This window comes from Cynocephalus volans, chromosome 1, assembly GCF_027409185.1.
Source record: "Cynocephalus volans isolate mCynVol1 chromosome 1, mCynVol1.pri, whole genome shotgun sequence".
Classification (NCBI taxonomy): Eukaryota; Metazoa; Chordata; class Mammalia; order Dermoptera; family Cynocephalidae; genus Cynocephalus; species Cynocephalus volans.
Genome location: NC_084460.1, coordinates 101696397 through 101719636, shown reverse-complemented (window position 1 = coordinate 101719636; position 23240 = coordinate 101696397). Strand labels below are relative to the sequence as shown.

Sequence of the window (23240 nt, the reverse complement as noted above, 5' to 3'; positions counted from 1 at the left end):
AATCCAGGCCAATAGATTTGTTTCACTGGGTGGCTCAGGTAACGAAACCTAATTGTACTGAGATAGTTTATTTATTGAAAAGAGGATTATGCTTAGTGACATTTATGTCATTAATCAACTCTTGAGTGTTTTAAAAAATAGGAAGATACTATACTCTCATGGCTTCTGAAATAAAGTCTTTGCAAAGGTGCTAGTTCTGCAGGAAACAAGGTTCAGCTTTAGAATCCTACTGAACTGCAAAACTTGCTTTCTTTGTGCTGTTTGCCTATACACTGTGCACAGTGTTTTGGAAACCTGCAGTTATCTAAATTCCCATAGGGTGACATTGTTTAATCTAACATTCCCTCTTTCACATATGAAAATAGCTCTAAGGACACACCACTGATATGCTTTGAACTTTCTTTTTGGTGGTTGGAAAGGAGTTTCCACTCCCACTGCCTTTTCTCTGGTGGTTTTCCTGCTCCCTTCCCCCATAGGTCGGTCAGGCAAGGCCTTTGGTTGCTCCCCGCCAAGCAAGGGCTCATCAAAGGAAAGACACATTGACGTTGGCCAAAAAAGCACCTGTCTAATCACTGAGCTTATTAGGCCACCAGGAGTTCAGACTGGTGAAAGTTACTTCAAATAATACCTGTGTGAGAAAACAGGCTTCTGATATCGAAAGGAAAAGACTGTTGCTTTAAAATGATTACATCTATTTCCAAATATCGTGATGAAAGCACGAAAACAGAACCCCTCACCTAAGAAAGCTGCAAAAAATATTATTTTACTTTGCAGACAGTAATAACTTAAAATAACAACAGAAAAGCTTCAAGTCATATCTTAAAATTAAAAGGGTGGCTGCTTTTCACGTCCTACGCTTACACAAGGTGTAAGCAGCTCCCCACCCCGCCCCTGCTGAGAACCTTAGAAAGATTAACACCACATTTGCTTTAAAAAACTGTGAGGTGCCTACCTTTTTACAAACAACCCGTTGCACTCCCTCCCTCAGTCATATTGTCACATTATCACTCATCTAAGTTATACTTCACAAACTGCCTTGATGTGCTACACACGTGCAAAAAGTACACAAAGTGGACAAACTTCCACTGTCGATGCTGCCGTGGAGGTACACATTTAGTACACATTTAGTTACATTATTTTATTTTGGTGAAATAAGAACCGATCGACCAAACCTTTCGAACAGACCCACCAAACGATAAATACCACCATATGTCTGATTCACAGTACACGTGGGCATAAACACTTCAATTACAGCTTTGTGCTTAGTCTCAAAACCCTTTTCTTGTGCGCGTTTTCTCTACAGATCCCGTGCTCTGCATTAAGTTTTGAAAATCGCTTCTTACACATAAAGCACCTTTCCAGGTAAGCCTCCGAGAAACATATGTGTTTACGCACACAAAGGTGTGTGCACAGAGCTCGTCCACAAAAACACGTCCACAGGATGCCTGCGCCGCGCTCTCCGCACACGCCGGCCGCGCCGCGCTGCCGCTGGCACACGCGGAAGCCTGCGGCCTCCCCGCCCCGCCCCCACCCGGCCTCGACCCGCGCGGCCCACACCCGAGCCTCCCCGCACCGGCAGCGCGCGGCCGGGGCCCGCGAGGCGCCTCGGAAGGCCCGCGGGGCTGGCTTTCTTTTTAAAAGAATGCGCCGCACACGCCCAGCCCCCAGCGCCGCCGCAGCGGGCCTGGAGGGAGAGAAGCGCGGCCAGCGGAGGCCCCCCCACGCCGCGCCGCCGCCTCTCCGCGTCCGCGGCGCCCCTCCCCCGCCGGCCCCTCCCCCGCCCGCCCGGCGCAGGCCGCTCGGGTTTGTTTTGCTGCGCGGCCGCCGCCGCTGCCGCCGCGGGCCTCGCGAGCTCATTTGTGCCTGGCTGGTCCCCATTCCTCTCTCCCCAGTGTTGAGTGTCTGAGCCGTTGGCTGCTCCGAACCGTTTGGCTCTTTCCCTTAGTAACAGCTTTTACCTTCTGCCTCAATTCCTCTCCCCGCTCGCGCCCTTCCCCCGCGCGCCGCCTCCCCCCGCCGCCGGCCGCGTGCGCCCCCGCCCCTCCCCCCGCGGCGGGAGCACCTCCGCTCGCCACCTGGGGACCCGCGCCGCGCTCCCCGCCCCCGCCCGCCCGGCCCATCCCCCGCGCCCTCCGCTCGCCGGGGTTATAATTGCCTCTCACCCCCCGGAGGGGTTATTTTGGGGGTGGTTGGAGGCGGTGGCGGCGGCGGCGGCGGCAAGGAGGGGAGTTTCCTTGCGCCTCCATTCCCGGGAGGGGGGAGCGGCGTTGGAGGCCACCGTTTCCAGGTAAGCGTTGGGGGCCGGACCCCGGAGTGGGGGCGGCCGCGGGCCGGGGCGGGGGGCGCCGACCGGAGGCGGTCGGGGGCGCCGGGCCGCGGGGGGGGGGATGGGCGCAAGTGGAACATGCATTTTTCAACTTGGCCCTTTGGGTAGCTGGGGTAGGGTGGGGGAGGGGAAGGAGGGGAGGGTATTTGGGGTGCCCCATCCCCCCTTTTTCCTCCCTCAGGCTTCTTTGAAATGCTCACGTGCCTGCCCACCCCCTACTCTTTTCTGGTCTCTGGGGATCCTCACCCTAATTATGATGTCCCCGAAAATGTGCACCTCGGCCTTCTCCCCCTCTTCCACCCTTCGTGCATTTACACCCCCTTTTTGTGCGTGTGTGTGAGGGGCGGAAGGCTTTCAGGAAAGAATTTGCAGCAAATTGAATCAAGGAGCCATCATGAGGCCGACTCCTTTATAGCCTATTTTTAGCAGAGGAGAAGGATCTTTTTGGTGCATGCTATTTTGTGAAACCTCAGGCAGCAATGGAAAGCTTCTCCCCTCCCCGGGCGCGTCCCCTGCTCAGGCGCCGCGACCCCGGCGGGCTTGCGGGGGGCTGCGGGCTGCTGTTGGGACAGCGCGTCCCGGGCGGGGGCGCCGGCCGGGGGAGGGGCGCGCGGCCGCGGGGCCTCACTCCGGGACGTGTTTATTTGTAACTTAGTGCTTGCTATCGTCTTAAGGACATTTTTGGTAGAGCCTCTTTGAAGTTGGGTTTACAAGTGTAGAATTGGCAAAGTTATTACCAGCTTCCTGGTAAGTTTTGGGTGGCACAGAGTCACATTATTTTCTGACAGTGTAAAGGCCACGTTGTGAGGGTGGTTTCTCGGTAACTTCCTCTTTGCAACCGATGTCGTTTTTTGAACAGAAGCAGAGTTTTATTTAAGTGAAATGTTAATCTTAAATGGCAGCTCGAGGGAAGCCATGCATGTGTTAACGTGTTCAATATTTTTGGAAGTTCCTAATTTGCTGAAACAGGCATCACTTTGCAGTGGCAACCAGGATTAATTTAGGCTGTGAACATGGTGTGTTTCATGTAAAATTTTGGTTGTAATGGCTCTTAAAAATGCTCTCTTTATTACATTATCCAAATTTTCTAAAATGATTTGATTAGAAATGGAAAGTATTGGAACTTAGTTAAAAATTAGGTTTCTTAGTGTCTGGAGTTTACTTAAAATCTTGGACTGTGTAGGCACCGGGAGTGAAGAGTTTTGGTACCTATGTGATTTACAGCTGACTTAGGGAAGTTTACTGTTGGCTTTCTGTATTCCAAACAAGAACCCTGTGCTGATCCAAACAAGCTTGTTAATACAGTATGGTGGGTGAAGTGATGGGTTGTTTTTAGTCTGAATTTTTAGACTGAAATCCACCCCCTCATATAATTAATCATCTTCTTCCCCACTTTTCCTAAAGACCCCTTCACCAGTTTTGATAGTATAAGGCTGTCCTGGTGTTTTCGTCCACTTGCTTAAAACAACTTGCAGTAAATATCCTGATTACACATTGAAGGTACAGTTAGTGACTTTTTGGGTTTCCCGGTGTGATTCATTTTCATTTTTGTTTAATAAGACCCATGCTACATTGGTGTATTTTAGTAATCCTGACTTTTGGGACTGCATGTTCTCACCATTTTAGTAAGTTTATAGTCTAGGAAAGTAGAGCAGCTTTGTCTCCATGAAAACATCGTGTATGTTGGATTGTATCATGGGAGTTGATGGCAAGCTTCCTAAATTATCTTTGAGGGTTCTAGAAATAGTTAGCATTTACCTGTGGGGGGAGGGGCGGCAGAAAGAAAATATGCCTGAGAGCGATTACGCACGTGATGCGTGTTTATACTTTTTGCTCTTAAATTGAGGTTTTCCTGCTTGTTTGGAATATGATTTTTTTTTCACTTCTGCTATCCTGCATTGTGTGATGTTTGTAATCACAACTGTTAGATCCATAAATAAGTACTGTATTTTGCCATTTGAGTTGTTAGACCTACAGGACAAAATACTACACTGTATGGGGGATGAAAGCAATATGTGCATGGAAAAAGTTTTTCTTACTGTTAAGGAATTTAATTAAGTGAGGTGTTAATGACTTAACTGTTGCAAAGCTCACGGTCAGTTTATAAGACATTTTTTCTTCTAATATATACCCCCTTGGTTATTAATATGGGAGCCACTGGTGTTAAATGGAGTGGCCCCTTGTGGAGATTGTATTTTTGCATTGGTTGCTTCAAAGAAGTGTTAAACATTTTAGTAACTATTTACATATGTCCAGGAATCTTTTTGAAACATATGTTCCTCCTAACACGTAATTAAGGTTTTCATTTGATTACCATGATACCTGTCTACTGAGAGAACAAGAACTGCTTTCTGTGTACTGGGAGCCTTTCAAGCTCACATACAGAAAGGGCAGAAGCTTAATAAAACATGGGGGTTACTGATAATAGGAGATGTGATTAATAGACTTTTTGTATGTCAACCTGTTGAATAGATCCATCAGTTCATATATAGCAATGTAATATAAATACAGCCTTGTCAGATGAGTAGCTGACAGAGTTCCCTTGTTCAACCTATTGTAGCCGTACTGCTACAAAGAATTTCTGACCCAACACATTTTTTTGATGAAGTTAGTCGAAACAATTTGTTGGGCTTGCCAAATTTTGGTGTTATTTATATAAAAAGAATAGAGAAAAACGTCAATGGTAGGAAGTCAGTGGAGAGGGATGGCAGGAACATTGGCACTGTATAAGACTTTTTTCTAGTACATATGATTTTGACTCGTTTCACAAATAACATTTACAATTTACACTGAAATGCAAAAAAGGAAAGCGGCTAACAGGAGATCTTTATAGATTCTTCTCAAACATTTGCATAGTGGAGAAGGGCTTGGACCCTATGGCTGTGTAGTAAAGAATAGTAAGAGTATTATTCAGTTTGGAGACCATAATGGTGGTATCTCCTGCTCCACCACCAACAGAAACTTGAAGTTTAAAAAAAGTCTCTTGAGAGCTGATGCTGGAGAGATTTGGCTACTTACAACCTCTGGGATTGGACTTGGTAAGCCTCGGGTTGATTGCCCTGTTGTTACCATAGAGCCAGAGGAAAGGGGTTCTGGTCTGTGCTCTAGGAAATGTGGGGTGCTTCCTATGTCATTTATTCCTCAGGCTAATCCTGTGAGGTGTGAGTAGTGTTGTACTGTTTTTGTGGGTTATGAAGCAGAGCAGTGCTAAGAAGTTAATTCGCTTGTTCAAGGAAGGCCTCAAAATGATTAAATGATGCACTAAGATTCAAACCTATGTCTGTCTGACCTCTACTTCATGTTCCTTCTAGCTGGCTATATCTGTGCCAAATTCTCCCAGTGTTTTGTTAGTCATTGTAGATATCCTTATAAAAACTTGTTTTTCTAATCAAGTTCATAATTTGACAGTTGTGTGTATTTCTTACTGAGTCAAGTGATTGAATGTATAAATGAAATTCACAGGATTCATGTCATTGTGTTTAACTTCCTAGCAGTATTTAATAAAATGCACTCTTCTTGTTAACGGTTGTGTTTCCTACCTTAGGATTGGTAGGAATGAAGTATCCTCTTGAAATACTGCCAACGGAAATAAGAAAATGTTGTTTTGTGCCAACATTTAAGAAGGTAAAGCAAATAAGAGTATACCCAACTATCCTTAGAGTATATATTCCTAAAAACATATAAGAAAAAAAACTTATGTAAGAAAAGTCTTTGTGTTGTGATATAGTGGTATGAGCAAGAGTCCTTAAGGTGAGCTGCCTGGATTCAAATCTGGGTCCATCCCTTACTAGTTGTGTGACCTTGGGGGAATAATTCCTGCTGTGTCTTAGTTTCTCCATGTGTGTGATGGGGACAGTCAAGTCCAAGAGTTGAGAACATTATGTTAATGTGTGTAAGGTGCTTAGAACAGTGCTTAACATAGTAAATATCATGTAAGTGCAAGCTGCTGCTGCTGGGTTTGGTTTTGAAATTTGTTTCTTTGTATTACATTTTATTTGCTTGCTATTTATTTTAGTGGGGGCTTAATGTCATAGAAAGCATCTGGCAGTTCTGTTTTCTGAGTTCTGGGGCAACGTATTTGAAATAAACAGCTTAATTTATTTACTCAAAGTTGTGATTTAAGGCTTACATACACCATGAAGTGTGAATTTTAACACTAAATGGGAATGATATCAAGTTACATGATTGGTGCACGTACAGTGGTGCTTTTGTTGCTGTTCTTCTGTCGCTTGGACTTGCACTATTTAAATTTACTTGAACTATTTGACACGTTGTCCAACTCTTTAAGTGAAAAGAGAACTCTTTCAGAGCTGGATCCATGAAAACCTAGGATCTGCCTTTTAAGTTGGAATGATTACTTCAAGTAGATTATTTTTTTCCTCTAGCCTTGACCTTTCACCTGTGTTCTTTTTCTATATTTTCAACCACTGTCAAGACAGTTCTCCTTGGAAGTTCTATTCCTCTGAAATATCTGTGGGCCTTGTCTTATTTTCACTTCCCGTTTTTATCATTCTTAATTCAGCAGTTATGTTTCCTACTAATAGTCAAAGTCCATTGTGTCAGGACTATATGAGTTCTTTGACAGAAGTTTGTGACAGTCTGAGTGGCTGACATCCTAAATTTAACTGAGGAAATTGAAGCTCAGGTAGTAAGGAGCACAGCAGGGATTTAGGCCCAGTTTGTTTGACTGCTAGGCCAGTGTTCTTACCTAGCAGTCTACTGTCTTCTCAGTGAATGAGTGAATGAATGAATGTTTTTTGGCTTGGGTTATTGCATTAATTTTCTAGTTGGTTATCTTGAGCAACCTTTCTTCTCTATCCCATCTTCTGTAACTATTGGCAGTGTGATTTATTTAAAATACTGGTTTCATTATGTCAGTCCCCCTGCTGGAGAACCCATAAGTGGATTCCCTTTGCCAACTGGATTGAGTTCATGTGCTTCAGTCTGGCTTTTAAGACTCCATTCTACCGTTTCAGCTTTATTTGCCATTCTTCCCTAACTTGGATTCTTGCCTGCCTCTCAAATACTGAAGTTTGCCATAGTCATTACTTCTCTGCTTTTGTGCATGCCGTTCCTTCCCTTTGCCTTTTTTATAGCCTAGTTTCAGTCCTACTTCTTCCATGAAGTCTTTTCTGGCCTTCTTGACTTGGGGTATTTCTCCTCTGAGATTCCCTTGTATTTAATGAATATCACAAACCCCATGAGTAGTTATACTCATTGTTTTGTGGGTATGTGTTGTGTTACCCCCTCCTACATGTTACGTTTCTTGAAGGGAAGGACCTTTTCCCTTGTAGTATTGGCAGAGTTCTTGTTTTTTGTATCAAGAGCTGAATAATACCATTTTCATGTTAAAATGGATTGTTTGTACAGGGCCCATGTTAAATGAGAGCACTGAGACGAGCCCGTGGCGCACTCGGGAGAGTGCGGCGCTGGGAGCGCGGCGCTGGGAGCGCGGCGCCGCTCCCGCCGCGGGTTCGGATCCTATGTAGGAATTGCCGGTGCACTCACTGGCTGAGTGCTGGTCACGAAAAAGACAAAAAAAAGAAAGAAAAAGAAAAAGAAATGAGAGCACTGACAGTCCTGTTCCACTGTTGTTGATGTGGCAGAATCTTTTTGAATTAGACCTTTAAGGCTTAGTACAGTGTACTGTAGTCATATTTTAACTATTCATTTGAATTTTAATGCTGTTAGAGTTGACAAGGAATTTGAAAAAAAAACAAGAACAAACTATCCATTTTGACCAGGTTTGTTTATCCTCTTAATTCTGGAATAGAAGCAGCAATATTGGGGGAAAACCTAGTCTAGTTAGGAATCATGCCACACTAAGTTGACTTTATCTAGTTATATAAGTGCTAGGTATAATGCTTAAGATTTTGGACTTTATTTTTTAATCTCTCAGGTTTTTCTGCTCATTATTTCCTCAGTTGTGTACCTAAATAAGATCGTGTTTTTATTTTTTAATTTTTATTTATTTAATTTTAATTTTTTTTAAAAGATGACCGGTAAGGGGATCTTAACCCTTGACTTTGTGTTGTCAGCACCACGCTCTCCCAAGTGAGCTAGCTGGCCATCCCTATATAGGGATCTGAACCCGTGGCCTTGGTGTTATCAGCACCACACTCTCCCAAGTGAGCCACAGGCTGGCCCAAGATCGTGTTTTTAGCTCTCACTCTGTGTTAAAGCATTCTGACCACATTGGAGTCTCCTTTGAGCCATCACTATTAACATATTAACATTCAGTATAGGGTGTATCTATTTTACAGTGTAAATGGGTTTAATCTACCAGAAGAATGTTATTTTAACCATCTCCCTTCAACAGGTTTTTATGGTAAGGCTGTGCCATTATTAGTTCCAACCAAGCAGGGTAATTGACTCTAAAGGCAACTAATTTGGTGTTATATCCTTTTGAAATTTTTAATATTTAGAGTTTTAAAATTTAACCTTTTCAGCATGATTTTGAGTCAAACAAAATGAGTTTGATGTTATCCTGCTTTCTGAGAGCTTAGATTTGTAATTCAGAGTTAATACAAACAAGCTGTAAGGGTCATGCTGAAAGGTCAATAATTATATTTCAGTAAACATAGAAAGAATACCCAGGTTAAGGAGAAGATTTATGTGAAATGAATAGGTTTGAGGAATGAATGAGGAAGAATAAGTGTTGAATGTTTAAACTGGGGAGTTTGCCATCTCTTTTCCCTGTTATCTATAAAATTTCCTTCAGGAGGTAGAATTTAAAAGAAACAGAAAAGAACTTGGGGAGAAGGGCTAGAGATGGTCATTTTAGTATCTTGATAGAATAATTCTTCACATGAAATTTGTACTCTGGACTCATACTTTTTTCAAACAAAGGAGATATTTAAAATTTTTAGTTACCTTAAAACAATAAAGATTTTTTAGCTTTTAGAAACTAGATAGCAGTCTGCTTGATATCTTCTCTATTTTGTCTAAGATCAAAGGTGGTATTAATCAGTGTATGTCTTTCTTTCCTACTTTCTCCCCCCCCACCCCCCACTTTTTTGCAGTGTCCTTTTCAGTACACTGGAGGGTAGAACATTGCAGAGAGTCAGACTGGGCTTTTAGGTGGATGTTGTGTTTTTGTTTTTACTGTGTATCTGCTTGAATGGTGGGCAGCGTTTTAACATGGGTACAGTATTAAGCAAATGAAGTTTTTATCATTTTTTTGCCAAACCATGGTTGTATGGATAAATCATTTATCTTCTATAAACCTATATTAAAATGATTAGATGAAGTGTTTTCTAAAGTTTGCTAATTTATTCAACCAGTACTTGAATAAGGATACTCAGTACTTCAATTCCTGTATTAAAATTCTGTTTCTATCATTTAATTTTATGATTTTTGAGGGAGATCTATATGGAAAATTTGCTTAGAGTATTGAGGGACTAAAAATCTGCAGCCTTACAAGGAATAATAATCTGGAAAGCACTTGACATTAGAATAAGCAAACATCTTGCTAGACATGTTATAGTAATAGCATATTTTGGTGGTTACCTCCAACTGTGAATAGAACACAGCTTATGGGTTAAGGAGAGGTGTTTTATGTTTTTCCTTTAATTTGAATACTCTAATTGGGTACAGAGCATATTAATCATGTTCCATTTCTATTTAGTGGCTATCATATGTCATTAACTCACAGTATAAGGCAATTAGGTTATCTACTTTGGGGTTTCTGAAGTAAGGTAATGGGAATAGGTAATGAATGAGTTTCCTTAATATCTTTTTTCTTTTTCTGTATAATTATCCTTTTATGGAATAGAACTTATCATATGTGGTAAATTGTAAAATAGTACTTGGAGCTATATCAATGTTCTTTGGCACCTTTTTATATAAAGATGTAATATGAGGGTACTTCAGAAAATATGTGGAAAAATAGAATTGGAAGATAGTATGAATCTTTCCATGAGCTTTTTGAAGTATCTCGTATTATATGCTTAAAATTATTCAACTAGTAAAGTGATGGGTTTTCTTTAAGTCACCTTTCTTTATCATTCTTAGTAAGCGATGTGCATTTGTGAGCTCACAGACTGGGGTTAGGAGTACAGTCTGTTATTGTATCAGGGAAATAGAATTTTCCTTTTCTTGTCTCCCTCCACCCCGCCAAAAGGGGAAACAAAACAAACAAACAAACAAACAAAACCCCCAGAACCAACCACAAAACAAAACCCCAAAATACCTGGACCCTCATGGGGATTACATCTTTGACCTGGGACTTCCTTACATCTTGCCAGCAGAGGTCACCAGTTTTGACACCTGGTGATAGGTGTTTTTGTGTGAATTGTTCCTTTATGAATTTGTTTGGTGTTTATGACTTTCTTGCTAATGTTTGAAGGATCTTATTGGTGTGTGTGTGGAAAAGAGGACACACACGATAGAGTGTATGAGTATGTGTGTATGCAGTATGAGTATATATGTTTGTGGTATATGCTTAAAGTGACTCTAGAAAGATATGTAAGAGACTCGTAACACTGGAGTTGGGGGTGGGCATATTATGTGGTCAGATATGGGAGAGACTTATTTTCATGTGTAACCTTTTGAACTGTTTGAATATGTTTGTATTACCATTTCAAAAAAAGTAATAATTGTGAAAAATCAAGGCATCCAGTTAAGGATTCTTAATCTGTTTCTTTCATTTTGGGCAGTCAAGAGAGAAAACTATGTTAATTTCTCCCATGCTTTTTATTCAGTTAATAAAGAGCTGGAACTTTGAATATTTCAGTAAATATTTTTATTTCTCAGATTTGTTGGCTGAATTAGAGTAAGTAGTTGTATAGTTGAAAAGTGTTGGTTCTGTTTCATGACTGGGTCATCAGACCAGTGGTGAACTGGTGATTTTTGAGTCCTATTCAAGCTTGATAATTAGAAATTCAGTGCAGACTTCAAAAGGAGGTTTTGGTTGTCTGGTAGTACATCAAGTGTTGTCTTATTTCAGAGGTATTGCTTTGCTGAGGGTTTGGAAATCAGGTGAAAATTGGAGTTTTCATAATTTAATAGTTGATTTCAATAATTATGACAGTCTTTGGTACAACGGGATTTGTGGAACTGTGGATTCTGATATTGCATGGATCCCACTGTGACTTGTGAACTTAGATGTATGTATTATCGACTCCAAGGAGACAGATACATTAGATTCTGATTCTGTTTTTGGTTGCAGTTGGTGTCACTTGTAATTCTTTACTGGCTATTTAATTTACCGGTAAAACAGCTTGCCTTCTAGTTGTGTTTATTATTTTCAGCTTTAGCGGGAACAACCTCAGAGAAAGGTAGCACCTGTTTTTATGTATTTAATTCTGCTGCACTGTGACTTGACACTAGCCTTACCTGAGGGCAGTGGCAGTAACAGGAGGCTAGGTAGGGTCTGTGTATGATCTTTGGCAATAAACGCTCTAGGATGTTACTGTGGTGAAGAGTTGGAGCCAGTTGTGTGGCTTTGGGAAATTATATAACCATTCCAGTTGGTTTCCACATCTGAATAAAGGAAAATTAATAATTTCTTCATAGAGCATTTGTGAAGATTGAAGTAGAAAAGCATGTAAAGCAGTTAGCGTAGGGCCTTGCACGTAGGTTGTACTGAATAAATGCTAGCTAGTGCTACATGATGGCCTTTGTTAACTGCAGCAGCAACAGCTGCAGGGAGAGGCAGAAAAGTGACACCCCTCCTGACAGCTTATTCTGTAAACCTATCATGGCTTACTGTGGCAACTGCAGAGATGGGATGGTTAGAATTTCCAATTCAGAGGGCTAGGACAGCATTCAGTGACTGAGCTTTTGTTGCTCACTCTAGAATGAGATGTGTACTGTGGAGCTTTGTGGTGTGTCTATGTATGCTGTTCTGTAGTCTTTTTAAAATTGAATTTGGTCACACCTTGGTTAAGATGTTTGAAGAAAAAAAGTTGCTATCTTTCTTAAAAAAGAAAATCTTTTTGCTTTCTGGAATGGGATCTCTCCTAGGAGATCAAACACTGCTCTGGTTGTCAGTAGCTGCTACTTGTATCAGTTATTTCAAATAATACATGTTACATTTTATGCAGACTTTGACATGGACTCTCACTAAAAAATATATATGGCACAGTGTAGGGTCTGACTTTTCAGGAGCTGGTACTTGCTTTAATACCTGATGCACACTCATTTTCTATACTTTTTCATTTAAAAACATGCTTTTATAAACCTAAATTGATTTTATTTGGGAAATAATAATATTCAATAAATTTAGAAAATACTTGTTCAGAGGAGTATAGAATTGTAAATATTCTACCTTTATGGGTTTCCAGTCAGTGCTCCAAATTTGGAATAACTTGACATTCTGTATGATAGAGTGTAGATAAGTCACATTTATTGGTGCTAATAATGTCTGATAATATTCTGAGGCTATGTTAGGATTCTGAAGTTCTGATGTCCTAATTTTGTAAGGTATGCGGTAGAAGTAAGATACAGATAAGCGGTTTTGATTCTTATTAAATGTAAAGATAAGATTTTTTTTTTTAAAGAGAAGTCTTAAACAGCTCTGGATTAACAACCTTGAATGCTTCTTATAAAGGGCAATAATTACTAACACAGGAATTACTATTACACTGAGTTTCTTATATCCCATTAAAAAAGAAGTTTGGATAATTATTTTGTACTTTTTTAAACAAAAATTAACTTGCCATAATATGTTGGCTGCATGAAGTTACGCTATTTGATTGAAGATTAAGCCTCTTTCTGTGACAGTCTTAAATTGACATCCTGGCCTGTGGCCACTAGTCATCTGTTTCTAGCACAGACTTCTCCTTGACTGAGAGTTATTTGTTGACTTATCTCACTAGTCACGGCGTTCCTTGAGGACACATGACTTTCACCCATCTTTATCCTCAGCACTTGGTACAGTGCCTGGCACACAATGGACTTTGAATTGATGTTGAGTTGAATCCATGAGGCTTGCTGACTGAGGGATAGATTTGCTAGTATAATAGAACCTAGTGTCTTTGAGGGTGATTCACATGTACAAAACTAGAAGAAAGATCCATCCAGTTTCACAAATTCATTACCCCGTGGGCTCATTGTGTTCATACTTAAGTTGTGAGGGTCTGTTTGATAGCCTAGTATCCTGTTCTGTAGTTTTTGGCATCTGCAGAATTTTTTTTGTCTTGGGAACAGTGGAAATTTCCTAGGAGACACAAAGAATGTGCTCACAACTAGGGTAAAGGAAACAAAGACCTTAACCTAACATTAGCAGTTAAACCTGAATTGGGGTGTTGTGTGGATTGATTTGTTCACTTGTTCCTGAGACTCATGTACTCTTTGTAGTCTATTCCCCTTTGTTTTTTTGTTTTTGTTTTTTCTTCTTTTTAATTTGAACCCTTATTTTTACCTGATACTGGTATGCTATTCTCGGTTGGTTTTTATTCCCAGTTCTTGGTCTTAGCATGCGTGCTCAGTCCATACAGTTATTGAGGCCCTTTGTGGGCCTCTCCTTTGACTGTGGCTTTCCCTCGGCTCAAAGGGTGTGCATGATCCATACCCTTTGTTTCTTTTAAATGAGCCAATGCTGCATAGGTGATTCTGTGGCCCAGATTGGCTCTTAATTCTGACTCCTCCACCTGCCCACACAGGGATCTTGTTGTACTTCCTTCCTCTGTTTCTACTATTGAGTGTTGGCTGGCCGTGGCATTACCTTTTCATTTAATGAGGCCGAGTGGTGGCAAGACAGAGTTGGAAGGTAGAGGAGTGTCAGAAGAAACAGGGGAGTAAGTGATGGTAACACCAAGTTGTCAGGGTGAGCTGGGCCAACATCCTGTACTTCTCGCTACTGATGAAAATGTCTAAGATAATCTGAAATCTTGGATATTTTCAGTAGAGGTTGGGGATAAAGAAGTGTTGGTAGATTTGATTCTACTCTCATTTGAAGCCTTCCAAAGTAGGCTCCTTTTGTCAGAAGGGAGGTTAAGCTGCTGTCTAGAAACCAGAATTTGCTGTCAAGGAAGATAGGATTTTCAGGCTTAAAACTTTGAACTAAAATGATTATCACACATTTCAGTGATTCTTAGAAAAAAAACATTAAAAACAAAAATTAAAAAAATTCATCAGATTAAAAAAAAAATCACCAAGGATAGTATGTTTAAAATTAGTATTTTCACTTTCGTCTGAATGTTATTAGGACAGGCAAGGTACTGTTAGGGGTGTGCTCTTGTTCAAGTAGATACCTGATCTTTTATATCGCTAGGTTCTCTGCTGCTTCTGTGTGGTTGTGTTTTCTAATTTTTTGCTTCCCTACTTGTTTTGTTCCTCTTTTTGGGTCAGATACTCTGGTAAATCTGGCTGCCTTATTTTGTCTAACCTCATTTGTCTTCTGGATGAGTCATGTATGTTTGCTAGTAGATAGATACATTGATTGGTTGGTTTCTTTAGTCTGACAAATCAACACAGAAGTGACTTCCTACAAATGAGAACTGATAGTGACAGGAAAAGTGACCTTTTTTTTGAGACTGTGCGTAACAGCATACTAATAATTTTTTGATAAATATTATGATGAATGCAGTGATGAATTGAAAGGTCATGGTTTGAAGCTCTCAAGAGTACTTGCCAGTGTGTAGAGTGCAGGAAAAAAGTTTCAGATTAGATTTGCAAATAAATTCTGTAATTTTTGCTTTACTTCCTGGGTAACTTTGGATATATTTTACTCTTGTCTCTCTAGAGCTTCAGTTCCCTTGTTTGCAGAATGCCAAATACTTATAAGGATTTAATTAGAATAAAATAGCTTGAGCTAGAAAGAATACTTAGTTGTACTCCAATGTGTGTTCTTGTCCTGAATGGGCTCTTATGTGAGTGTTAAAGAGGGGGAATTATGTCAGTATAACAATAAAATGGCTCTCGTTCATACGTTAGTTTCCCCAGCATGTTCATGTTTTGCACCAAGTAACAACAGCTGAGCTCAAAGTGAACCAAGAGCTGAATGCAACAGGCTACGGAGGTCACTCTGGTTCTTTTCTTTTTGGGGGCCTACATTGGAAATTCTTAGAAGGGCTTATTGTGTGAGTCTCCCTGTGCATTTTGCCTATGTCTAACTCAGCAGCCTCGAGTATTTCTTACTTCCTCTTATTATGCTTCTTTCACCCTAAAGTTGTATATTTATGGTAATTTTTTAATTAAAAATTTAACATTAAATTTTTTAAATTAGCATTTTATTAATATTGTTAATTGCTTTTGTTAATGTTTTGTTTATAGGTTTTGAAAGTCACCTGTAACCTTTTTTTTTTCCTCCTGAAGCCATGTTACTTTCAGCATGTGACTAATAAGATGCTCAGTAAATTCAGTTTCCTTCTTTTCCCCACTTCCTCAAAAGGGTCTCCCATCACACTCAGTTTAAAATTCAAACATCTTTTTTATTTTTAATATATATATATTTTTAAATTAATATTTTTTTACATTCAAAGATGTTGTGGAGCAGTTGGGAGGAAGTAGGAGAGGGGAAAGGAGAAGGAAATGGGATGGAAGAAGGAGGAAGGGGGAGAGGCGGGATTGGGGCCTGTGGCACCCCCCCTCATTACCACAGGGGAGACCAGGGGGCTTCCAGCAGTGGCTTGGTCATCGCTGGGGTGGTTGCACATGTCAGGGTGTGTGTGGCTGAGGCCCTTGGCCTCCACCCTCTGGACTGGCTGTAGGTATTGGGTGGCATGGCTGAGGCCCCCAGCCCTCCCCCCTTTCTGGTTTGGTAGCCCAGAGGACTTCCAGTCCTTCTAGGTGTTATAGGTGTTCTTTGGTGAAATGAGACCTTTACCAGTTAATATCAAACTTTGTCTCTGGTTGTGGGTACTTTGTTTTTTCTTTCAGTTCTATGTTGGATTATTTGCTGTTCCCACCACTTAAACTCTGTCCTGGAACTAAGTTGTTGTCCTTTGCTTATTTTTAAAATGGGGAAACTGCCTGTGATGACTAGTACTTGAGTTCGGTGCTTTGCTGCTGATTGTCTAGGGAAGGCTTTTTGTGCAGTTCAAGTTTTAGTGGTTGACTTAATAGGTACTTGTGGCTCTCAAGACATCTAGTGCACCTGGGTTGTGTAGAAACTCTGGTCTGGGCCTGACTCTGTTTATCAAGCTGCACCACATGCAATTCTGTATTCCTGACCAGTCTCCACTGAGTGGTCTTACACTGATGGAGGTGCAGATCTCCTGTCCTTGTTGTGCCCCAGTGTTCTCCCAATGGGCCCATCTCCCCCACCGCCCATGCTGCAGACACTTCTCATGGGACAGGCTGTACGCCGGTCCCTTGCAATGACTTACCAGGCTTTAAGTGGCTTCTTTTTAAAAGTTGTTGTGGTTCCTTGCTCCTATGTGGGTCCACAGGAACCCTTTTAGTGGTCTTGCTGGCCCGGGGGCCACCAACGCCCTCCTCTCACCCACCACTTCCAAGCAATTCCATCTGAAGGGCACAGCTGTGGCTTTTGCTAGCTCCTGCTCCGTGGGCTCAGCAGCTCCAGCCTGGAAGCTGCCGGGGCTTGAAACAGTTGGAGCAGTTTTTTCTTTCTCTCATTGTGGCATCTCCCGCCTTCATACACTCTGCCTTCATGTACTTCATACGTCTCTCCTCCTCTTCCCCTGAGCTATAGTGGCCCCAGGTTGGCTGTCATTTTTTTTTTTTTGTCTTTTTGTGACCGGCCGCACCGCGAGCGCACCGGCCATCCTTACATAGGATCCGAACCCGCGGTGGGAGCACTGCTGCGCTCCCAGCGCCGCACTCTCCCAAGTGCGCCACGGGGTCGGCCCTGTCATTGTTTTTTAATAGTTGTAAATTGGTTGATTTGTGGGAGAGAGTGACGTTGGGGACTGTCTATTCTGCCATCTTGACCAGAAGTCCAAACATCTTTCTTTAGACTCTGAGGTCTCCCAATGTGGTGTGGCCCCTGGCCACCTTGTAACCCTTCTTTTATTTCACAACACCCTTCCCCTTGTTCACTGTGTCCAGCCATACAGCTTCACGCCTACTGAACAAGCTTGTTCCTGTCTCAACGTCTTAATGGCTTTGTTTTTTGCCTCCTGCTCTGCCCTGAGATTGTCATATAGCTGATTCTTTTATGTCATTCACATCTCAGTTCCAGTGCCACCACCTCAGACTACACTGAAGTAGCTGCCCACCCCAGCCATTTTCAGTCACAAGATCCTCTTATTCTCCTCATTGCTCTTATTTCTCTCTCAAATAGCCTTGATCATTGGTACATATTTTTACTTCCCTGCAAAATTTAAATTCATGGGAACAGGGATGGGCTCTGTCTTATTTGTCACTCTATCTCTAGTGCCTAGAACAGGACCCAGCAGGTGCTTAGTAAATATTTGAGTGAATTGTTGTCTTAAGAATGTTTTTGTGACTGATTGCCTTAAACTGGATTATCCTTACAGTAGAATACTGAAAGCAACTCATTCAAAGGTCAACATTTAGGGGAGGGTCAGAAGAGTTTTTACTAAATTAGTATTTATATTTGGAAGTCCAGCGACATAAGTGAGTGCTGTCCACTTTTTAGATGGTATGTGGATCAACCTGGAAGAAAACAGGAAAATGGATAGTTGATGAAACAATCTGGAAAAATGCATTGTGCTCATCATAAAAGTTAGACATTACGAAGTTAACATTCCATTTTTCTTAAGTTAAAGATACATATTTTATCATTCAATAATATGGCAGGGCCAGATACTTCCATTTAAGTTTAAATGCAGGTTCAGGAGATTTTGTAGTTTGCTTTTAATTACATCTATCTGTAATATTATCTTGATTCCTAAAGTTGATGTATGAGTTAGAACACTTTTAGCTGAACAGTGGAAACACAATTCAAATTTTCTCTTTTAAGTCAAAAAGAGGGTTCATTGGCATATGGAATCCAAAAGTGGATTGAGGGGCTGGCTGGTTATCTCAGTTGGTTAGAGTGTGGCCCTGTAACACCAAGCTCAAGGGTTTGGATCCCTGTACTGGCCAGCTGCAAGAAAACCCCTGGAAAAAAACAAAAACCAAAAGTGGATTGAATCAATTGGGCTTTAAGAACAACCAGACCCAGACCCATTTGCATGCTACCAGTAATCTCTGTCAGCAGCCCTGCTGTTTTTTAATAGGTTGGTTTCATTCTCTCATACTAGATTGGCTTTGTTTAGGTGGTGGATACATAACTTGACAGTGCCTGACTTTTTATTTTGTTTTCCTGTGCTGTAGAATAGGAACTATGTGTTTATTTCATTTAGACAATTCTTGAAGGATTCTAATTGGTTTGTTTTGGGAAGGTGCCCACCATGGCCATAGAAGAAAAACTATAGTTGCTTCCAGTACCTGGAGGAGGGGAAAAGCAGTGGATGCAACAGTTAATAAGGGTGCTGCTGGGGAGGACCCTGCCCTGCCCCCACAAATGTGTGTCCATTTATACTTGGGAAAGTTGTGCCTTTAATACCTGATAGAGTGTCATTTAAAATTTTCTTTTAACCAGAAGTGACACATCTCATGATCTGTGGTTTCCCAGCCTTTTCAAATACAGAGTCCATTTTTAAAATGAAAAAATCAGGTCCCTCATGTGGTAGTAATTGTAGCTAATATTGGTGTTCAAATGAATGTTTTTTCAAAATGAGATACATGGTAAAAAACTTGATGATATTTATTTATTTATTAACATTATATTTGCTAATTTAAGAACTAATGGAAGTTGATATTTGAAGGCAGTTGTCAGAAAACTATCAACAGTTTGAGCCGGCCCCGTGGCTCACTCGGAAGAGTGTGGCGCCGGGTTTGGATCCTATATAGGGATGGCCGGTGCGCTCGCTGGCTGAGCATGGTGCAGACCACACCGTGCTGCAGACCACACCGTGCTGCAGACCACACCGTGCTGCAGACCACACCGTGCTGAGGGTTGCGATCCCCTTACCAGTCAGAAAAAAAAAAAAAAAAGAAAACTATCAACAGTTTTATTATATACAAATTTAGGGGGACTAAGGAAGGTAACCACCTTCATCCTAACCAGATATTTAAATAATTTTAATGTGTAACAAAATTAACAAGCTACATGTTCTGAACAATTTGTGATTTTAAACACTTTACCAGTCCACCAAAATAAGAAAACAGCCGTGTAGAAGAAGCCTTTGTGACTTAAAAGATGTTAATTATTTTGGACTTCAGTTGCTTCATCTTTAAAACATTGAACTGGGTCTCTGAGGTTTCTTCTAGATTTAAAGCTCTTTGACCTTATGATTACATATATAATTTAAAAAGAAAGTGTGGTCAGCCAAATTACATGTAAAATATACAGTACTGATCTCTGCCCGAACTGGTTTTTCTTTAAGAAAACAATTGTATTTTTTAAGATACTTTCTAAATTTTGAACAAATTAACCTCAAAGAAAATATTGTTTAGCTATCTGAAGAACAAATATTAGTCTAGTGCATTCAGGTGCATTTATTGCATTCCATATCACTGTAGAGAGAATTAAAGGAAATATCACCAAAAGCATGTTTTGAGAATGATGTTTTTCCTTTAATTCCGTTATTTTAATGGTATGATTCCTGAATGTCAAAGCCAATTTTTCATCAGGTCAGGTTTTTATCTTACTCTGTGTTCTACACGTTTTAGAAATTGTGTACTAAAAGTACATTTAAGTACTATGAAAAAATGCTATTCACATTTATAATTTTTTAAATACTAAAGTAAGTTTCAAGAGCTGCCCATGTTGGCCACTAATTGAGAATCTGCATACGGTAAATAATTTACAATAAAAAATAGATCTGTGAGTGGTGTAACAGGAGGAGAGTTGGGTATCAGGGCATAAAGTTGCCAAACATGTTAGTCTTTTCTAGTAAACAATTTGGTTTATGTCTAGCAGATGGTTTATAAGTTGGAAAGTGTTGAGAAAGGAGCGGGAAAGGTAAGCAGGGGATTATATCGTGAAATGACTTCTTTGTTGTGCTAAGGAGTTTGGACATTCTTCTGTGATAGGGAACTACTGAAAGATTTTAAGCAGAAGATCAGGGTTATGTTTCAACCCTGGATGTAGTGTATGAAGGATAAGATGAGGATTTGGGAGGGAGGGGGCTTAGTTCTGGACAGAGAGGTGAAAGTTGACCTGATAGTGTAAAGGTGTGAATGACACCACATAATTCTGAGAGTATTGCAAAGTGGTCCATGTTTCTGAATTCTGCAAGACAGCAATTGGAAATTCAGGGGAGAATGGTATTGAAATGAACCAAGCATTCAGGTTTTTATCTCTCTGACTTGCTAAGGCTTTCTGGGGAGCAGGGGAACGATGATTGGAAGTTGGTGAGGATGTGGAAATAATGTACTATCTGAATAGCCAATGGACAAAAGCTGAAGCAGGAGGGTGAGGAATGGGAAATTGCTGCTTGACAATGAGGAATCCCTTACCATCATAACTTAACCAAGGGATAATTAAATGAGATGCTTATTAGAATAGTCACAAGAAAAATAGTTTGGTATAGTAGTATAACTAGTTCATGAAATTTGTTTTTTGTTTTGGCGGCTGGATGGTAAGGGGATCTGAACCCTTAACCTTGGTGTTATCAGAACCACTCTCTAACTGAGTGAACTTAACTGGCCAGGCCCTAGTTCATGAAGATTCTAGCGGGTGAAATTTTCATTGAGCTCCAAGTTAGTTATTTTTTAATGTTTTCAAAACTTTCTAAAGATTTTATGTTAATATAAAAATTATTAGAATCTCAGCTTGACATTCAAGAGCTAATCTGAATTAAGTACTGTATAACTGACTGATTAAAATTATATACATACTGCATTTATAAATTTACTATTTTGAAAGTATTTTAGATTTACAGAAAGAAGAGTTGCAAAGATAGCACAAAGCTGTCATGTACCCTTCACCCAACTCCACCAGTGTTAAAATCTTGCATTAAAATGGTGTATTTATAAAAACGAAGAAATTATACAATACTAAACTAAATACTAATACGGGTTTTATTTAGATTTCCACAGTTTTTTGCACTACTGTCTTTTTTTCTCTGTTCCAGGATCCAGTCCAGGATCCCATGTTGCATTTAGTTGTCTCCTTAATCTTCTTTGACCTGTGACAGTTCCTCAGTTTTTTCTGTTTTTCTTGATGTTGGCAGTTTTGAAGAGTACTGGTTTGTTTGATATTTTTAATGGTTGGACTGAGGTTGTGGATACTTGGGAAGAATACTACAGAGGTGATGTGCCTGTCTCATTGCATCATATCAAGGGGGGGGGCACATATCAATATGTCTTTATTATTGCTGATGTTAACCTTGATCACTTGGTTAAGGTCATGTGTGCCATGTTTCTTCACTGTGAAATTACTGTTTTTTTGCTTTCCATACACTGTTCATTGGAAGTGAGTCCAGTAGGTCCAGCCCTCATTCAAGACAAGGGACTTGAAGTTCCACTTCCTAGAGGGAGAAGTATTGAAGAATATGTGGATATATGTTAAAACCACCACAGTAATTAAGAAATATTTTGGGGAGATACTTTGAGGCTGTTGCAGGACTGGCTGGTTAGCTCAGTTTGTTGTAACACCAAGGTCAAGGGTTCAGATCTTGGTACTGGCCAGTCCAGGGAGAAAAAAGACAAAAAAAAAAAAAAAAAATAAGACAGGAGGAGGCTGTGCAGATAGCCTCCTTTAAAGTTTTGCACAGTAATTTTAGCATTCATCTGTGGATTGTTTCTGGAACAGTGATTACTGTGGTTTTCCAATGATTTTCTAGTTTCCTCATTCTTTTTATGTGCATTGATTCCCCCCCCCCAAGGAGATTTGTTCCTTTTCTCCTATTTATTTACTTATTTATTCACTCATTCAATCATTTATGTTAGTGTGTATTTGTAGATAGTTAATATTATTCTTTGGGATGTAATTTAATATGAGTATTGTTACTACTTATTTTGTTGCTCAAATTATCCCAACTTTGGCCACTTTTTCTTGGCTCTTTTATGCTGACTCCTATGCCTTTTCAACATGCTCTGTCCTTTGGTTTTTTGCGGGCACTTTCTTACTTCGTAACGCAAGTTGTTCAGACTCATCTTGTATTTTCCTTTCCTCTGTCCTAGAATCAGCTATTTCTCTAAGAAGCCCTGTGTTCCTTTTATTGGAATCACAACAAACTTTTATTATAATTTCGGAAGTAATATCTTTATAAGCATTTTACAAGGCGTTAATATTGGCTTGCAAGTGATTCTATAACAGCTTTTTCTTAAGGCTTCTTAACCACAGTCGTTCATGCAGCAAATGTTTAAAAGGTGTTTACTGTGTGCCAGCATTGTTAGACACTAGGGATCCAGGGTCAAATAAGACATCACCATTGATCTCAAGGACTCTAGAATGTAGATGTGAGAAAGATATTTTCTTTTTTTCTCCCAGTATATTTTATTGAGTGCCTGTTATGTGCCAGACACTGCTACAAGTCAACAGGGAATAATAAGAGCTGGATAAGTATAGCACAGGTAGGTTTGAGAAACACATGGGAGGGGTTACTTAATCCAGTGTCTGGCTAGGTGGGATGTGAAGCAAATCTTGCAAGAGACTGGATATTCACTAGATGTGGGATTGAGTGGGGAGGTAAAGAAGGGTAGGGGGAGGGAGGACATTCCAAGAAAAGGAATAGCAGTGCAAAGACCACTAGGAGAATAATCGTTTGTTTTAGATCTGAAGTTAAGCATCTGTGTATGTGGGGTTGTTGTTGAGGGAATGGAAGTAATTGATGTCAGGATCCAGATCATGAGAACCTGTGAGTAAGTCAGGGCTTTGGAAAGTTGAGGAACCTGTTGAAGGAATTTGAGTAAGACAGTAAGGTGATTGGATCACCCTGGCAGCACCTTGGAGGATGCATCGGTGATCAGGAGGCTGTTGCCAGCCATGATAGAGGTGAGAAGTGGAAGTCTTAGCTAAGAACTGTGACAATGGTTCTCAGAGTTTGGT

The 23240-nt window shown here is 40.5% G+C and overlaps 1 protein-coding gene across 3 annotated transcripts in view; it reads left to right on the top strand.

Moving 5' to 3' along the window:
• The first annotated feature begins 2062 nt into the window (after nt 1-2062).
• TBL1XR1 (TBL1X/Y related 1) overlaps nt 2063-23240 on the top strand; it is a 156940-nt gene continuing 135762 nt past the window's right edge. For 2 of the 3 annotated variants that reach the window (XM_063099121.1, XM_063099141.1), the window contains exon 1: nt 2063-2287. The gene's annotated coding sequence lies outside the window, so the exon portion shown is untranslated. The remainder of the gene's footprint in view (nt 2288-23240) is intronic. The other variant, XM_063099150.1, reaches the window with a different exon arrangement.